This window comes from Euprymna scolopes, chromosome 21, assembly GCF_053919585.1.
Source record: "Euprymna scolopes isolate OS-2025 chromosome 21, ASM5391958v1, whole genome shotgun sequence".
NCBI classification, from domain to species: domain Eukaryota; kingdom Metazoa; phylum Mollusca; class Cephalopoda; order Sepiida; family Sepiolidae; genus Euprymna; species Euprymna scolopes.
Genome location: NC_136502.1, coordinates 47,847,621 through 47,867,044, shown reverse-complemented (window position 1 = coordinate 47,867,044; position 19,424 = coordinate 47,847,621). Strand labels below are relative to the sequence as shown.

The 19,424-nt window shown below is 28.7% G+C and overlaps 1 long non-coding RNA gene across 1 annotated transcript; it reads right to left on the bottom strand.

Annotated features, from left to right (window-relative positions):
* Positions 1–3,777: 3,777 nt before the first annotated feature.
* On the bottom strand, positions 3,778–18,684 carry LOC145242241 (uncharacterized). The gene is made up of 2 exons (XR_013862675.1): positions 18,428–18,684; positions 3,778–5,582 (listed from the first exon to the last, which is right to left on the bottom strand). It is a non-coding gene; the product is annotated as an uncharacterized LOC145242241 (long non-coding RNA).
* Between the last annotated feature and the right edge of the window lie 740 nt (positions 18,685–19,424).

Here is a 19,424-nt window from a genome sequence, read left to right as displayed (position 1 = left end):
CACTACCAAGAATATTATGCTCTTTTTTTTCTACTTTTCTTTGATTTTAATTGAGATTGGAGTATCTTACTTAATTGCAAACATTCACCATGCTTTTTTCACAGATTCTGTCAAGTGTGATTGTTTGTATCTCTCTTGCACTTGATTTACGGGGTATATTCGTCAGGTAGTTTTTAAAATTCTTTTTTATGAGCTCACTGGAAGCTTTCTCTTTTTATTTTTTCGGTAGCATAGGCAGGAGAAATTCTTCCAAATTTCAGACTACCGCCCACCATTTAGAGTGCTCCGATTATGATTTTGGATATGCCCTTAAGTGCAATTATTTGGATTGCTTTCACACTTCATTTTCTGGAAATACTGTTTAGGTAATTTTCTAAAATCTTTTTCATGAATCCTTTACCATCTATAATAGCTTGATGTTGATGCTTTTTAGGTTCCAGTTTCACTTTGACTTTTGCTACTCTGTTCAAGCCACTGTCATTAGGAACATTCACCTCAATCTAAATGCAAATTCCATGAACAAAGTTTCTTTCCAAAAACTACTCGCCTGTTGAATTCTGTACAGTGGGTCTGCTTTCCAGCTGACTGCAACATGGTAGTTTACATGTTCAATGTAAACAAACTAATGTTGAGCCATCCTCTTGAATAATCAAATTCTACTTAATTTCTATCAGTAACAATTCCATGCTGTTATCTCACTGACGACTTTACACTCATTAAGCCTTATCTTCGAGTGGCCTTCAGATCTTGAGAAATGGTGACTCCCTTGTAAGAAAAAAAAAAGGGGGGGCTTGCAACACCTTGGGTTTTTTTTTTTTTTCAATTTTCTTATCATTTTGTTATAGGTGAGGATATCAGACATTTGCCTGTTATCGCATACATTCCAACCAAGAGATCCTTTTAAGATTTTAGCCATCCCTTTAAGTGCAGTTGTTTGTATCTCTCTTGCACTGGGTATGTTTGCCATACAGTTTTTGAAATTCTTTTTCATGAGTCTGATTACTCCAATAATAACTAGAAAGATGGTTGGTTGTTTTTGTTTTACGGCATATCAACCCTTTTTGGATTATTTAATGCCGAATCCAAAGATTTTGAAGAAAGATTTTTTAATAGAATATATTTGTTGTTTCCAAGTCGGTTTCTATTTAACCCATAGTTGGGACCTTAACAGGTACTATCACTCCAGGTCAGAGCGGACCTGGGAGCAATGGCAATTAAAGGGTGGCTCCACACTTCCCAAAGCCCACAAGTTGGGGCCTCACCACTGGATATAGTTTAAGGTCATATCCAGGACCTAGAAAGATGGAGATCTTCCTAAGATTCTTTTTTTTTTTCATGCCATACATAAGACCTTAGTATTTCATTATCTTTTCCCTCTAAGCTTAGTGAGGACATTAACTTCTACTAAGGTTGCTTCTTTCTCCTTCTTGTCCTATATAACTATATCAGATATAATAGCTCCGTTTTCTAGGTATGTAGCTGTAGAAATTTCATAGTCATAGTGGATGGTGTATAACTTATTTCCAACTGTTTTTTCCGGTATATGTTCCTAGGACTTACTGCTATATTCGATAATCCATTTTTTCCAGATGGTCCAGTGGGGGCATTTACACTACACACGTGTGTTGCATTATATAATTGCCCTCCAGCAGAACCTGACAACTGAATGTCAAGCTGCTCACACTTTGTACTTGTTGTCACTGCTGAGCATTTCCTTTTGTTTCATTTTACTTTAGTTGAATTTCTCAAAAATCAGGGGGCCCCCTTCCTGGGGCTAACACTTGATTTCTATACAAGATGCATAGATATTTGAAAATGCAATCACAGATTTTTTTTATCCCTCAAATATTTAGTAAAAAGTTAGGAAAATCAATTTCTCTCTCACGTATTGATCAGTTAACTAAGTTATAGTATATATCTTTTCTTTTGCCTCTTGGTCTTACCGGGTTATCCGACTTAGTGTTGTTTCTATAAGCAACATCACTCAAAGAAGGTGCACCAATTCTTGTATAAGCCAGTGTAAGATAGCCATAGTGAGGGGGATTTTATTTATGCTTTGGATACTATACTATCTTGAATATTTAGTCAGGGGTTACTTGTAGGGTAAGTTCCTCATAAACCCGTTCATGGAGACCTTAGACACTCAAGGTCAGTGTTTAGTAAGCATCTAAGTGTGTAAATTCTTTTAAATTCATTTTTCTTTTAAATTTTTGTTTCACACACTTCACAAGAAAAAGGTCTTGTTTTGTTTTTTATTTCATTTTACTTTGTGTAAGCTTTCTGGGGCTAATACCTCAGTTTTTTTCTTTTTATTAATTTTATTTCAGTTAGTTTGAGGAGCTCAAGTGAATATTTCCTTAAGCTAACATTTGCTTTCATTATGATTTAAATTTATATCCAAAGACTCTTTTAAGGATAAACTTCTCTTTTAGGGCTGCTACCTGTATTTTACAATACAAGATGCATAGATATTTGAATATGCAATCACAGATTTTTTTTATCCCTCAAATATTGAGTCAGTAAAAAAGTTAGGAAAATCAATTTCCCTCTCACTTATCAGTTAACTAAGTTATAGTATATATCTTTTCTTTTGCCTCTTGGTCTTACTGGGTTTCAGGATACAAATTCATCTAGTCTCATGATGTATCCAGTTTAATGTCATTACTATAGGCAACATTACTCAAATAAAGTACACCAATCCGTGCATAAACCAGTGTAGGATAGGTATACTGAGAGGGTTTTAGTTGGGCTTCAAATACTAAGTTATTTTGAATATTTAGTCAGAGTTTACTTGTAAGAAGTATCTAGTTTGTCATGACAAATCCCTATGAAATTTTGTCTTCTACCAAATACTGATCCGAACATTTCACATGGGAAAATTTCTTTCCCTCTTTCTTAATTGTCTTATTTTTGGATTACAACTGGATATGGCGCAGCTAAACCAACTGCCAATATTCACCTGCTTTTTACTGATTCCAGCCAAGAGCTCTTTTTAGGATCCTCATTGTCCTCTTAAGTGCAATTGTCAGGATCTTTCTTGGTTAACCAGGAATACTGGTTAGATAGGCTTTAAAGTTCTTGTTCATAAGCCCTGTTGCAACTATAATAACTGCTATGATTGATATCTCTGTAAGATTCCAGTGTCTTTTCATATCATACATGAGACCTTGATATTTGGCATGTTTCTCCCTTTCAGCTCTGTTCAGACCTCTATTATTAGGGACACTCACTAACCTCTTTGTCTTATTCCATATTTTCCATATTACTATGTCGGGTTTCACAGCAGCATTTTCAAGGTAGGTGGCTGTAGGGATTACATGATCATAATCTATACTATCTAACTCATTTCTAACAGTTCTTTCAGGTTGATATTTCCAGGACTTGCTGTTACATTGGATGTTTAGTTTTTTACAGATGATCAAGTGGAGGTACTTACACACACCATCATGTCTAGTGGTGTAGTAACTGCGGTGGAGGGCTCTTTACTTACATATCAACAACTGTCTTGGCATGTTGTATGTTGTCTTTTTCTTCAATGCTAAGGTACTTGTAAGGTTTGTGCGCCAGTAAATCTCTGATGTTGGTGTCTTCATCTAGCTGCATATTCTTCCCAGCTCCAAGCATACACTTAGCATAGTACTCAGGCCAAGCTTCATTTTGATATCATTGGAGTGGGCGTGTACTATTGTTGCGTTGTTGAATGTATATATAATTCATATAATATATACACACTGACAATTCTTTTGTCACTATTCTCAAAATCAACACGGAGACGAATTTGAAAGTATAAATTTTATTTACAATTAAGCATCTTGTTCATTGACACAGACATGAGTTGTAAGGGGTTGTTTGATGCGCGGCTTGCTGATGATGAGGTGGCAATTACACTCGCCGCTGTATTTGCTCTCTTCTGTTTTTTGTTGATCATTTTTTCTCTTACATAGTAACAAATCAACATTCCTGGAACTGAAAACATAAAGACATTACATACTTCTTTTCTATTTTGCCTTGCACAATTCATAACTTCTGACCTTGGAATGTAAACAGTTCTTTGTTTTCGTTTTAATTACAATTTCTGTCATTTTTATGAGACACCAAAAACGTAGATCAACTCCATCTGGAATGAACATGTGTGCACACCACTGCTTTCAAATTATACGTCGTCACATCTCTAACCCTAACCCTAACCCAACACTATCTGCAGAAGCTGGTGCAGCTCTTTATTTGTGTATCAACAAATGTCTTTTGAAACTTTGCCTTCTACGAACATGAACATATTTTAATATGTATTGAGATGTTTTTTTTTTAGATATAAATTCTAGGCAAAAGCCGAACTGCATATTTCAAAGCAATGAGGATTTTCTTAACAAGTGATGTGTACCCTTTTAAAAAAAATCGCAAATAATTCCTTTATTTGTGTATCAGCAAATGTCTTTTGAAATTTTGTCTTCTACCAAATACAGATCCGCACATTTCACATGGGAAAAATTTCTTTCCTGTATGCGTTAACATATGCTGCTTGAGACTTGAGTTTGTGTAAAACGCAGCACCACAAACTTCACACAAGTTAATGCATTTTCTGCTGTGCATCATCGCGTGCTTCTTAAGGCTGTTGCGCGCTGAAAATGCTGAGCCGCACGCTTCACAAAAAAAGGGTTTCTCTCCTGTGTGTGTCCGCATGTGACGCTTTAAAACTGAATTACGTGAAAACTTGGATGCACACAAATCGCAATGAAATGGCTTCTCACCGGTGTGCCTGGCTACATGTCGTTTTAGATCTTGGTTTCTCGCAAAGGCTGCGTCACATGTATCACATTCGAATGGTTTTTCTCCAGTATGTGTTACGATGTGTTGTTGAAGATTGGAACGCGTAGAAAATGATGATCCACACAATTCACAGTGAAATGGTTTCTCTCCTGTGTGAATTAAAACGTGTCGTTTGAGATGTGAACTGCTAGAAAATATTGAACCACAAACTTCGCAGTGAAAGTCTTTTGTGCGTCTACGGTTATGATTGAGTCTCTTCATGTGAGAATTGTACGGAACGTCTGGCCTGTTTTTGCGACAATGAACCGAATCGTCAACATGGCCTTGCTTTAGGAGGACAGGATGTGAAATTCGGGATGAAGTTGATTCATTATCTGCAAAGTGGGAAGAACTTTTGTTGCTTGAGGGATTCATGTCTTCTGATAGAAGTAAGAAAAATAATAATTTCGATTATTAAAGAAGAGTTCTTGTTTGATATTTTCATTAGATTCTATTCAGAAAATGTTGCTTTAAGATTTTACTTTTAAAGAGATGATGTGAATTTGTAGATGAAGTTTCAAAGTAAGGACTTTTACTGCTTGGCAGATTCATATCCTCTTATAGAAGTAATCACAAATGATTTGAATTATTAAAGAAGAGTTTCTGTTTGATATTTTTTTATTAAGTTCTATTGAGGAAAAAATATTTTATTATTAGTTTTTATTATATTACCAACTTTGGAGAATATACAAATTCATATCCATTCTTAAAAGCTGAAACTTCAGGAATCCTTCTAAGTTCTCATCTTCGTTTTCTCATTTCATACAAAAGAAATACTGAAAAAATAGAAAGAAAAATGAACATGAAATAATTTTACAATATTTCAGATTTTAGGTTAATCTGCCAATTCCAAAATTTTTTCTCGTTGCATGTAACTATATATTGTCAAAGACTTAAAACAAAGAGAAATGGCAAGAATCGTATATGGGCATTTAATGCAAGTCTCAAAAACAATCTTAGATCTGATAATCTCAGAAGATTATATAACATTTTTGTTTCCCAAAAGAAATAGTGAAAAATAGAAAAAAAAATGAAAATGAGATAATCTTACGATATTTCAGATTGTAGGTTAATCAAAACTAATATTGATTTTCACGTTATTCAAATATGCAACTCAATGTTAATAGACATACTTAATTCGATTTGCTGGGGATTTATGCTATTTTATAAGTGTAAATACTTTCTATCAGCATTACAAGCGTATGCTGTATTTTCATGGACATCGGCAATATTACATACCTAATGTGCTTCAACAAGTCACATCTTTTTTATTTGTTGGTCAATTTTTAAAAGAATTACATTGATGAAAAGAGAATAGAATAAGCATTCCAATGATGTTAATTTATTTTTCTTTTATGCGTTCAATATTTTTATGCTCCAAGTTTAAAATGAAAAACAAAACGGTAAAACATGACGACAGCAAAAAGGCAAACTGTTTTTTCAATGTTTACATTTCATACGTAATGTTTGGATACATATACGCAGGGTTAAATTTGATTGGACATAGCTAAAATTTTACAGGCTATATAAGCATAGAAGTCCATCTCTACTGGACTTTGATTTTTATTTTTACGACCACAGGAAGCAAAGTTTCGATCGAGCAAAGTTGACGAAGAATATTTCAAAATTGATAAGATAAATCGATATATATCATCCATTTTCATATAGATAATAGTTTCAGAATTATTTTCCTGTATAATATGTAAATATTTGATAATTATTAATTGTGCGGAAATTTCTTTAAAATGTTATCTTTTATAGAAATTCAAATCTGCTTAAAGGGAAACAATGACAGCAATGGTTAGCTAACATATTAATGAGTTTGTATTCTCTTAAAAATAGAAAACTGTTTTTTCTACTTTCAAAACGAAAGCAAAAAAAGTTTCAATTTTTAATTCTGAGTTTGTCAACTTAAAAAAAATTATTATCAAGTTTTTCAAATTTGATTTTCAAACAATACTATTTTGTTGTTTTTAACGCTTTTAGTACACATGTACTAAAAGCGTTAAAAAACAAAATGTACTAAGTGCATACGTTTGTTTTTTAGTGGCCCAAAAAACAAAAACAACAACAAATGTATAACAAATAAAAGGTACTTGTGCACTTATGCTACCATGCAGAAATAATAACGTTATTATTTAGAACCCCATTCCTAACATGGGAGGTTATTTAGAAACCCATTTTTAACATGGGGTTTTTGTTAACTATTCTGCGCTTTCACCTAACAATTAAATAAAATATATTGTGAAATTTGAATTTATTTTTAACTCATTGTCAAGACCATTTTTTCGAATCTGTAAAACAAACCCGTTTTTTAACTGAAGATATCTAAATAATAATAATTAGACGGTTCGATAAAGAATTTCATTATGATACATTTTGAAAATTTTTACCTTGTTTCCACCTTAACATTTTTTTTTAAAAATAACTATCTTTTAAGGTTTTCGGGTATGCTGAAAACGAGTATTGCATTTAAATTTTCCGTAAATACGTAGCTTTCCGGATATTTAGAAATCTATATGAAAAATTTTCTTCGATTTATTTCTGAGATTAATTCATATCTAATGAATTTTTTTTTCTGTGAGGGGGAGTAGTAAATACCGGCCATGAATACTCTTTAGGTATTCAATGGCTACACTCAGATTAAGCTCTCCTTTGGTGAGGAGGCAGGAAAATGCCTGCTCTCAATAAAACTATATTTAAATACCACTATAATACTTAGTTTTGTTCGTGAATAGACACCCACTGTATTATACCATGCGCCAGTTTAAAAAAATTGAAATTTGTGCATCTGAATTTATAATTCATGGCTTATAGTAAAGAGATGCATCAAATTTGACTGCATAATCAGAAAGAGCACACAATTTAACACGAAAGTGTCAAGTTTCATGAGAATAGCTTGAAAAATAAATAAATGGTGGCGAAATTACTGAATTTCTTGAAATGTTGAGGTCCGTAATTTAGCCCACTTTTTCTAAAGAAAAATGTCCACGAAAAGCATAAATTTTGGCACTTAAAATTCCTATAACTTTTGAACTACTGATGGTATTCGCATAATTCAAACGGTTTTAAGCATCTTTTACATAACTTTTTTCATGCAAGTTGATAAAATAACAATTATCTAAAATGAAAAAATCAACTTGTAATGCTATTTCTATATTCTTCTGTTTATATTTTCTTTAAATATCTGTATGCCATTTCCAAAATTTTTTCTATATATATTGTCAAAGACTTAAAACGTAGAGAAATGGCATAAGAATTGTATATGGGTATTTAATGCAAGTCTCAAAAACAAGCTTAGATCTGATAATCTCAGAGGAAGATTATATCTGGACAGTATAAAATGTGTGAAGAACAAGATACTTTGATAGTGTGGCCATGTGAAAAGAAAAGAGGAGATAAAATGTAGAACAGTTGAGGTAGCAAAATAAGTTGGCATGGGAAGACTAAGGAAAATATTAGGAATCAATAATGATGGATTAAAAAGAGAGATAAATAAAGCCAGCTGAAACTTCTAAGTTCTCATCTTGGTTTTGATATTTCATACAGAAGACATATAGTGAAAAAAAAACAGAAAGAAAAACGAAAATGAGGTAACCTTATAATATTTCAGAGTATACGTTAATCAGAAAATATTCATTTTTATGTTCTACTTATTTTTATTTATTGCAGCTTTATGCTATTTTGTAAGTTTAAATGCTTTCCATAAAATTACATTATATTTTCTTTAAATATTTCTGACAATTCAAAGTTTTCTCTCTACGCATGTAGCTATATATTGTCAAAGATTTAAAGTGGAGAGAAATAACATAAGAATAATAGAATGTTAGAATAATAGTTGGGTATATATGAGTCGCAAAAACAGGCTTATATCGCTTAAAAAGTTGGATGCAAATATTAAATGCACAATGTGAGCTTAATGTTATATATATATATATATATATATATATATATATATATATATATATATATATATATATATATATATTTTTTTTACTATAATAATTAAATACCTACAGACACTAGTGTTTCATCCTTTCAGGAATCTTCAGTGCAAGGTGTCATGATTAACAGCAGTCGATAGATTCAAACCCGGCAACACAAGTCATCTCTGGCTCGATTAGCAAAGACCGTATCCAATCAGCTTCCATTAACCAGGAGAAATAACATTGAATTTAAACATTTAAAAAAAAAATGTTTTTAATGTCAGTCAAAGTGATCTTATCGTTATATGATGATCTATGCATAAGAGTTAAATTGACTGACTTAATTCATTTGAAAGTGCTCAACGCTAAGAAACAAGTTTCTTAAAGGGACTGATATAATTACTTTTTTAGATCAGAAAAAGTTTATAAAACTTAAGTATAAAACAGACTCTACATAGTTTGTTTTAATAGATTCTATTGTATTTTTATAAAACTTAAGTATAAAACAGAATCAGTTTATTTTAATAGATTCTATTGTATTTTTTATAAAACTTAAGTATAAAACAGAATCAGTTTATTTTAATAGATTCTATTGTATTTTTATAAAACTTAAGTATAAGACAGAATCAGATTATTTTAATAGATTCTATTGTATTTTTTTATAAAACTTAAGTATAAAACAGAATCAGTTTATTTTAATAGATTCTATCGTATTTTTATAAAACTTAAGTATAAAACAGAATCAGTTTATTTTAATAGATTCTATTGTATTTTTATAAAACTTAAGTATAAAGCAGAATCAGTTTATTTTAATAGATTCTATTGTATTTTTATAAAACTTAAGTATAAAACAGAATCAGTTTATTTTAATAGATTCTATTGTATTTTTAATAAAACTTAAGTATAAAACAGAATCAGTTTATTTTAATTGATTCTACTGTATTTTTTAATAAAACTTAAGTATAAAACAGAATCAGTTTATTTTAATAGATTCTATTGTATATTTTATAAAACTTAAGTATAAAACTTAAGTATAAAACAGAATCAGTTTATTTTAATAAATTCTATTGTATTTTTATAAAACTTAAGTATAAAACAGAATCAGTTTATTTTAATAGATTCGATTGTATTTTTATAAAACTTAAGTATAAAACAGAATCAGTTTATTTTAATAGATTCTATTGTATTTTTAATAAAACTTAAGTATAAAACAGAATAAGTTTATTTTAATTGATTCTACTGTATTTTTTAATAAAACTTAAGTATAAAACAGAATCAGTTTATTTTAATAGATTCTATTGTATATTTTATAAAACTTAAGTATAAAACTTAAGTATGAAACAGAATCAGTTTATTTTAATAAATTCTATTGTATTTTTATAAAACTTAAGTATAAAACAGAATCAGTTTATTTTAATAGATTCTATTGTATTTTTAATAAAACTTAAGTATAAAACAGAATCAGTTTATTTTAATAAATTCTATTGTATTTTTATAAAACTTAAGTATAAAACAGAATCAGTTTATTTTAATAGATTCGATTGTATTTTTATAAAACTTAAGTATAAAACAGAATCAGTTTATTTTAATAGATTCTATTGTATTTTTTATTAAACTTAAGTATAAAATAGAATCAGTTTATTTTAATAGATTCTATTGTATTTTCTTAATAAAACTTAAGTATAAAACAGAATCAGTTAATTTTAATAGATTCTATTGTATTTTTTTATGAAATTCAAGTATAAAACAGAATCAGTTTATTTTAATAGATTCGATTGCATTTTTAATGAAACTTAAGTATAAAACAGAATCAGTTTATTTTAATAGATTCTATTGTATATTTTAAAAAACTTAAGTATAAAACTTAAGTATGAAACAGAATCAGTTTATTTTAATAAATTCTATTGTATTTTTATGAAACTTAAGTATAAAACAGAATCAGTTTATTTTAATAGATTCTATTGTATTTTTAATAAAACTTAAGTATAAAACAGAATCAGTTTATTTTAATAAATTCTATTGTATTTTTATAAAACATAAGTATAAAACAGAATCAGTTTATTTTAATAGATTCTATTGTATTTTTATAAAACTTAAGTATAAAACAGAATCAGTTTATTTTAATAGATTCTATGGTATTTTTATAAAACTTAAGTATAAAACAGAATCAGTTTATTTTAATTTATTCTACTGTATTTTTTAATAAAACTTAAGTATAAACCAGAATCAGTTTATTTTAATTGATTCTATTGTATTTTTTATAAAACTTAAGTATAAAACTTAAGTATGAAACAGAATCAGTTTATTTTAATAAATTCTATTGTATTTTTATGAAACTTAAGTATAAAACAGAATCAGTTTATTTTAATAGATTCTATGGTATTTTTATAAAACTTAAGTATAAAACGGAATCAGTTTATTTTAATTGATTCTATTGTATTTTTTTATAAAACTTAAGTATAAAACAGAATCAGTTTATTTTAATAAATTCTATTGTATTTTTATAAAACTTAAGTATAAAACAGAATCAGTTTATTTTAATAGATTCGATTGTATTTTTATAAAACTTAAGTATAAAACAGAATCAGTTTATTTTAATAGATTCTATTGTATTTTTTATTAAACTTAAGTATAAAATAGAATCAGTTTATTTTAATAGATTCTATTGTATTTTCTTAATAAAACTTAAGTATAAAACAGAATCAGTTTATTTTAATAGATTCTATTGTATTTTTTTATAAAATTCAAGTATAAAACCGAATCAGTTTATTTTAATTGATTCTACTGTATTTTTAATAAAACTTAAGTATAAAACAGAATCAGTTTATTTTAATAGATTCTATTGTATTTTTAATAAAACTTAAGTATAAAACTTAAGTATGAAACAGAATCAGTTTATTTTAATAAATTCTATTGTATTTTTATGAAACTTAAGTATAAAACAGAATCAGTTTATTTTAATAGATTCTATGGTATTTTTATAAAACTTAAGTATAAAACGGAATCAGTTTATTTTAATTGATTCTATTGTATTTTTTTATAAAACTTAAGTATAAAACAGAATCAGTTTATTTTAATAAATTCTATTGTATTTTTATAAAACTTAAGTATAAAACAGAATCAGTTTATTTTAATAGATTCGATTGTATTTTTATAAAACTTAAGTATAAAACAGAATCAGTTTATTTTAATAGATTCTATTGTATTTTTTATTAAACTTAAGTATAAAATAGAATCAGTTTATTTTAATAGATTCTATTGTATTTTCTTAATAAAACTTAAGTATAAAACAGAATCAGTTTATTTTAATAGATTCTATTGTATTTTTTTATAAAATTCAAGTATAAAACCGAATCAGTTTATTTTAATTGATTCTATTGTATTTTTAATAAAACTTAAGTATAAAACAGAATCAGTTTATTTTAATAGATTCGATTGTATTTTCATAAAACATAAGTATAAAACAGAATCAGTTTATTTTAATAGATTCTATTGTATTTTTATAAAACTTAAGTATAAAACAGAATCAGTTTATTTTAATAGATTCTATTGTATTTTTATAAAACTTAAGTATAAAACAGAATCAGTTTATTTTAATATATTCTATTGTATTTTTTTTATAAAACTTAAGTATGAAACAGAATCAGTTTATTTTAATAGATTCTATTGTATTTTTTTAATAAAACTTAAGTATAAAACAGAATCAGTTTATTTTAATAGATTCTGTTGTATTTTTATAAGACTTAAGTATAAAACAGAATCAGTTTATTTTAATATATTCTATTGTATTTTTTTAATAAAACTTAAGTATAAAACAGAATCAGTTTATTTTAATAGATTCTATTGTATTTTTCTCTTTTTCCATGCAGACAATTTCAAAGTCATAATCTGAAAACGGTTCAACACTATGATAAAGAGTCCAAGATTCGGACACATTTATTCGCTGCTAGGTTAATTGCATAAATGGTGAACATTCATTTCGTTTATTGATTACAAATAAATATAACTAAAAATAAATAAACCAGCCTAAAGTTGTTGCATAAGTGTTAAACGGTAATTTTGGTGATCAAATGAAAAGGATTGTTAGGACAATACTATAATGCAAAAGGAGTAATTCTTTACTTCTTTAGGTAAAGTTGTCTCCCCTTTGTCCGTAGTCCTAGACTTTAAATTCTCATGATTTCTTGCGAGATCAATGACCAGAAGTACAGAGTGAAGGAAAAACAGGGTAACTTTCAAAATGGAGAATGAACATCATTCTCGTTCATTCCTGTTATCATACTTGGACGTTTAATTTTTCATGTATTATGTTTGAATTGTCGTTACGTGTGTGTGTGTGTGTGTCTTCATAATAAATGTGTATCGTTATGTAACAACGAGTGATTTTCTTATTTGTTCATAATTATGCCATTCTTTCATCATGTGCTGCAAACATATCCCCGTGAAGGCTGGACATCCTGCGGAATGAATCTGCGCAGCATAGAGAGATGTATGAAGAACAAAAAACTTTGATGGTGTGAAAAGAAAAGATGAGAGTAGATATAGAGGTAACAAGATGTTCGCATGGAAAGAGCAAAGAAAATATTAGGAATCAATAAGGATGGATTTGACAGAAAAAGGGATAAATAAATGCCAGGTCAAAGATAGGTTAGTTTCTCTTTGAGAAATTGGAGTAGCATTGACTGATTAACTTAGATGCACAAACAAATAGATTTGCAATGAAACTAGTTTTACAAAGATTTTAGTGACAATATATGACATGCTAATAAGAAATACTAAACCTCACCTTCTGAGGAAATTTTTCAAAATAAATTATTTAGGGTTTAAGCAAATAAAAAAATGTTTAATTCACAGATTCTTAAAAAAAATATGCAGTTCCATTTTAAAATCGAAGATGTAAATTGTAAATAAATAAAAATCTATTAAATTGATTTGCAAATCGTAAAGCCTAGATTAATTCCTGAAATAGTTTAGAGATTGGTTTCAGCATTACAATTTATTTTTATTTAAATCCTATCATATAAAAATACTAATTTTAAACATGAAGTAAACACGAGTTTCGTCACAAACATGAAATGCTTAAATTAAAATTTGTTCCCAAATATAGTCACCATATTTATAAACAAGTTGTGATTAAAACTTAAAGGCCATAACTAAAGTTTATATTTTTCTAGTTACAGACAGGAAAACAATTTATTTTCAAAATACAAAAGCAAAGAAAAATATTATTTTGCCATATTTTTTTAAACATTTGCAACCACCTCTCCTAAAATTTTACCCACTCTCCCCAAATGGTTCCCTGTTTTTAAACAGAAAATTATGAACATAAGTCATCATTCTTAAATCTGGTTCTTGAATTGTTTATTAAAATGGTGACTATATTTTCCAAGACGAGTTTTTTTTTTTTTTTTTTTTTTTTTTTTTTTTACAGTATTTCACATGTACGATAAAACTTACTATAACTTTGACTTTTTAATGCGACTTTACCAAAAAATAATTTAAGTAAATATAAGTGCTTTGGAAGTGATGCCAAAACTCTACTGATACCTCATTTCACTCTAAATAATTTCGGTGATTGAAACAGGAGTTATTCCTCCATTTCTAAAGATGTAGCAATAAAGAAAATCGTGTTTGACACGATATTTACAATGCAGATTTGAACATTAGATACTGATTTGAAATACATTTGTAATCATTAAAAAGCAAAAGATATGAAAGAAGTTGGTCTGTTAAGAAATCATCGTTGGTATCAGTAGTAGTAGTGGGTGTAGAAGGTATTTAACAGTAGACATCAATCAACTTGAAACAAAAATCGAGTATTAGAATTCATATATATATATATATATATATATATATATATATATATATTTCTGTGGAAATATTCTTTATTCACTTATATTTCCTTTTTATACATACCAATCCTTATTTAAAAAGCTCAATGTAATTACAGAGCATATAATGAATAAATGACAAAAATCTATATTCTAAATTTCATGATGTTAACCATCTTACAATTTATCCCTTTAATTGAGCTGACTTACAATTCTTGACAGTATCTGTTTTGTTTCACTGAATGATATAATTAAGTGAATGATTTTGTGCCACGAAACAGATACTGTCAAAAATTGTAAGATGGTCAACATCATGAAATTTGGAATGTAGACTTTTGTCATTGATTCATTATATATATATATATATATATATATATATATATATATATATATATATATATATATATATATATATAGTCATCCGCATACAGACTGTTTTACTGTATCACAGCTTATCAGTGCGGCTAGACAAGCACCTATCCCTACCCAGGGATTGAACCTACAACCATCTAGTTAATAGCCAGCAGTTCTAACCCACGACCCATGAAATCGGTGCCCATAAACGATCTCATCAAGTGTCCATTTATATAGACACTTAATACACTTTTACAGTGTTGAACATGCTTGTTTATTTACAAAAGACAAAACAAAGAGCTTTGCATAATGCTAATTAAGCAGCGAGTGAAACTATTTTATGACAGTAATCTATCCAAGGAGGGGGGAGGGCTTAATATATACATATATAAATATATTTTTTAGTGGCCAGACAAGGCCATAGGGGAGACAACCAAGCAAAAATACCCTAAGCAAAATTTACCCCAAAGGAAAAAAACTAAAACTGGCCTGCCAGGACACGATATATACAAATGTAGGCAAATTGTCATAAAAGTTTAACCATAGAATAGTATTTTAATCTTCAAAATGTCTGCAAACTTTCATATAGTTTCGTCCCATAGAACCAAAGATATGAGCATTTCAATATTCAATTTGGCTAATGGTATAGATATATCCATATATGTATATATAAATATACCACCTTTTTTGGCAATGTTATAAGTTCCGAATCTCAGTGACTATTGATCAGAATTTAACAAATGAAGTCTCGTTGGAAAAGTAATGATTTGAATTGTGTAATGAGCTATGTGACATTTGCCCTTAAATTCACACATTAAAGGGATCATCCATCATCCAGAGCCTATTTTCCCCACTTTTTTTTATAACCATAAAATGTTTCAATCATAGTCAATTGTTTTCCTACTTTTGCATATGAATTACAAAATATCTTATGTTTCTCCAAACCTCTGGCCTTAATGGAGAGGAGACTAAAACGTGTTGCTATGGTTTCAAATGATCTGAAATAACAGCAAGGGGAAACTTGTTTCAAAATATTTCTCATATGTTATATCCCCCCCTCTTTAGTTTTTATGCATAAAGTAAATTTCACAGTGTATAAGGATTATTTAATACTGGAGATATTCATAATCGTATCCTATTTGCAAAAGAGAGGAGATATAACATATGAGAAATATTTGGAATCAAGTCTCCTTTCGCTGTTATTTCAGATCATCTGAAACAATAGCAGCAAGTTTTCGTTTCCCCTCTAACAAGGCCAATATATATATATATATATATATATATATATATATATATATATATATATATATATATATATATATATAAGATCCTTTCTTGATAAAAGGATATTCAATACAAATGGAGCATTAATATAAAACAAAATAAAAATTATGAAAAATAAAAAATTACTTTATTTACTTTAATTCATCAACTGTTCAAAAATAAGAAATATAAATAAAGATTTTTTTTCCTTTATTCTAAGGAGTTTCAAAACTTAGTTTTTTTTTTTTCTTCAGAGCAAAATAACTAGTATACAATTGGTATTAAGCATAAAATTGAAAATTTTAAAAGTTGCAATGTTCGAAAAAGTTATTTAAAATTGTACTAAGATATTGAAAATGAGCCCCAGTGTGGAAAATTTCTCCACTGAAAGGTAGAGGTTAACAAGGATTTTGCAACAATGGTTTGTTGCGACCTGTGACTAGGTAAAAATTGTAGAACCTTGTCGGTCTGGTAATAAGGGTAACGATTCAATTTCCTTCAACTCCAATCCCAAACTGAAATCACCACCAAAATTCAGTTCACTCCACCCCTCTTATAATCCAGTTAGCCAATCAAATAAGTTAAATGTAACATCTACCAATATAAAAAGAGGCATCGCCCACACAAAAGGTTTTTGCTGACACTCTTCCTGAGAGTCGCAGGTAAGTGCTTCAAGTCTTCTCAACACCATAATCAAAGGTAAAAACCTGAATTTTGAAACTACGGAATAAAGGAAAATCTTTCATTGGGACGAGTGCACTTTAACTAACCAGAAGTATTTTTTTTTTTCATTTCCGAAAGTGTTCTAGTAGAGGAAAGGGAAGACAATCCAAATTTTAATGATTGTTTTTTTAATCAAACTTTTCTGGTAATTCAAAACAAGTTCGGGCAAGTGATGAAGCGTCAGAAAAAACAAACAAAACAAACAAACAAAAAAAACATTAAGAAATATTTACTGAATTCAATTGAAATTCTTTTTAATTTAATAGATAAGCAACAAAAACAATATTTTAAGTATACTTACAAATGTAACATTCTATATTTCAAATTAATTTAAAAATATTTTTTTCTAAAATGTAGAAATAAAATATAACATTCGGTTTTATTAAAAATGTGGATTGTCTCCCCATTTACCTACTGAAACTTTACCAAGAATATACGGTGCAACTCTGCAACTCTACTATAAAGGCATCTCAGAAAAAAAAAAAAAAAACATTATTACGTACTTACGTGTCATGTTGAAAATAGTATAAATTCCAAAATTTATGAAACATCGACCAGTAGAAGATGTCCTAGACATAATTTTCCGTAAAAAAAGTGAATAGTATTATCGAAAATAAGCAAGATAGCCGACTTGAAAGCAGTTATCTCCCCCTGATGTCAAACATCTTAAGAAATTGCAACTTAGAAAAATTCTGTTTTATAATAATTTTTCTACTGAACCAATTTTCGTAGTTTTTTGGAATTTATATTAATTTCAGCATGGCATGTATTATAAGTAAGTAATAATGGTTTTCTCTGAAATGCACTTTTTCGAAGACACACTATAGTAAAGTTGCACCAAAAATAGGTTAGTTAAAGTGCACTAGTGCCCTTTCGGGTTTGTATTACTGTACACATAGATTCGAAAAAGTTGTCAAAAAACAAATATATAACAAATAAATGTTATCAAAGGCAATATAAGTTACTTTTCTACCTAACTGGATATGTTTTAAGTGTTTTTATTTAATGTAACATGTTTATTCTGCTCGAAAAACATAGTATTTACCGATGTATTAGAAAGTTAAAAATGGCGCCCGACTCTCTCTTTGACACGGTAAGTTTGGGAAAAGGAGTTATAAATAAAAAATATACAAAATACTGTTAAAACCCCACCGAATATATGTCAGCCTATGTCACGGTAACATATATTGAGCGAGTTTCTAACAGTATTTTGTACATTTTTTATTTATAACTCCTTTTCCCAAACTCACCGTGTCAAAGAGAGAGTCGGGCAGTCGGGCACCATTTTTAACTTTCCAAAACACTAAAAACATATCCAGTTAGGTAGAAAAGTAACTTATCTTGCAACATTTATTTGTTATATATTTGTTTTTTTGACAACTTTTTCGAATTATATTCCGTTTTAGAACTTTGGATGAATTAATTAATGTAAATTTTTAGTTTTCGAGAGAGAGAGAGAGAGAGAGAGAGAGAGAGAGAGAGAGAGAGAGAGCAAAGTAAACCAACAAAAACGTCTTTTCTTACCATGCCTTATTCAAAGTAATCCTCAATAATAACTTAACAATGACACTGGCTTTTTACACCGTCCGATAACTGCTTTATTGTTCTATTTTATCTGAAATCTTTTCTCTGATTATTTGAACAACTGTAAAAAATGTCTGGATTTTCGGACAGGCTCTTTTATCGCACCATTACAAACATTCAGAACGTTAATCGTGCGTTTAGATTCGCTGAAACGTAGCGAAAAAAAAAAAAGGATTAAAAACATGAAAGAAAAAAAAAGAAAAACTTACAGACGGTGTCAACCAATAGTATGTCCTTTGTGAAAAAATTGTCCTTCGTGCCCCCCCCCTCCTTTAGTGTATAAACTGTTTACCACATTTCAATCTTCAGATTATCAGGCGAAATTCCAAACTGAAAAAAAAAAAAGTGGAGAAAAATAGGAGAATTTGGGATTGTCTTTTTTCGGCACCTATGCAAAATACGGACCGTGCTGAAATAATTACGTTATTATTTAGAAACTTCTTCCTAACATGGGGACTGAAGAGTGTGTGTATTATAACTGAATAAACAAACGACACCGTAAAAATTGAATTTAACTTAAAAATCCTAAAGCATGGTCAGTATTATTCTGCCAAAGTTACGCCCTTTATCTTCATGAACTTTTATATCGTTGACTCCCCCTCTCCATGTTTCATGTATACAAATTGCTACAGCATACTGTTTTTAATGTTATTTTCTTTACTTAAAACATGGTAAAAAAATAAGTTATTTGGAAGCAAGGTTCTGTAACTCATAAAAGCGAGTGTTTGAAAGAAACTGATTCAATAACAGACTAAAGTAGTAAAGCACTTCAAAAATCATTCCTATTTAAATCCACAAGTTAAGCAAATACAAGTAGGTACGTGCATTTAATGGCGGAAACTGATAAGGTGACATTGTTTTGAAAGTCGGTTTATCATAATTTTTTGTAAGTTTCTGATTACTATTTTGTTGTATGTGAAAGATTAAAGACTAAAGT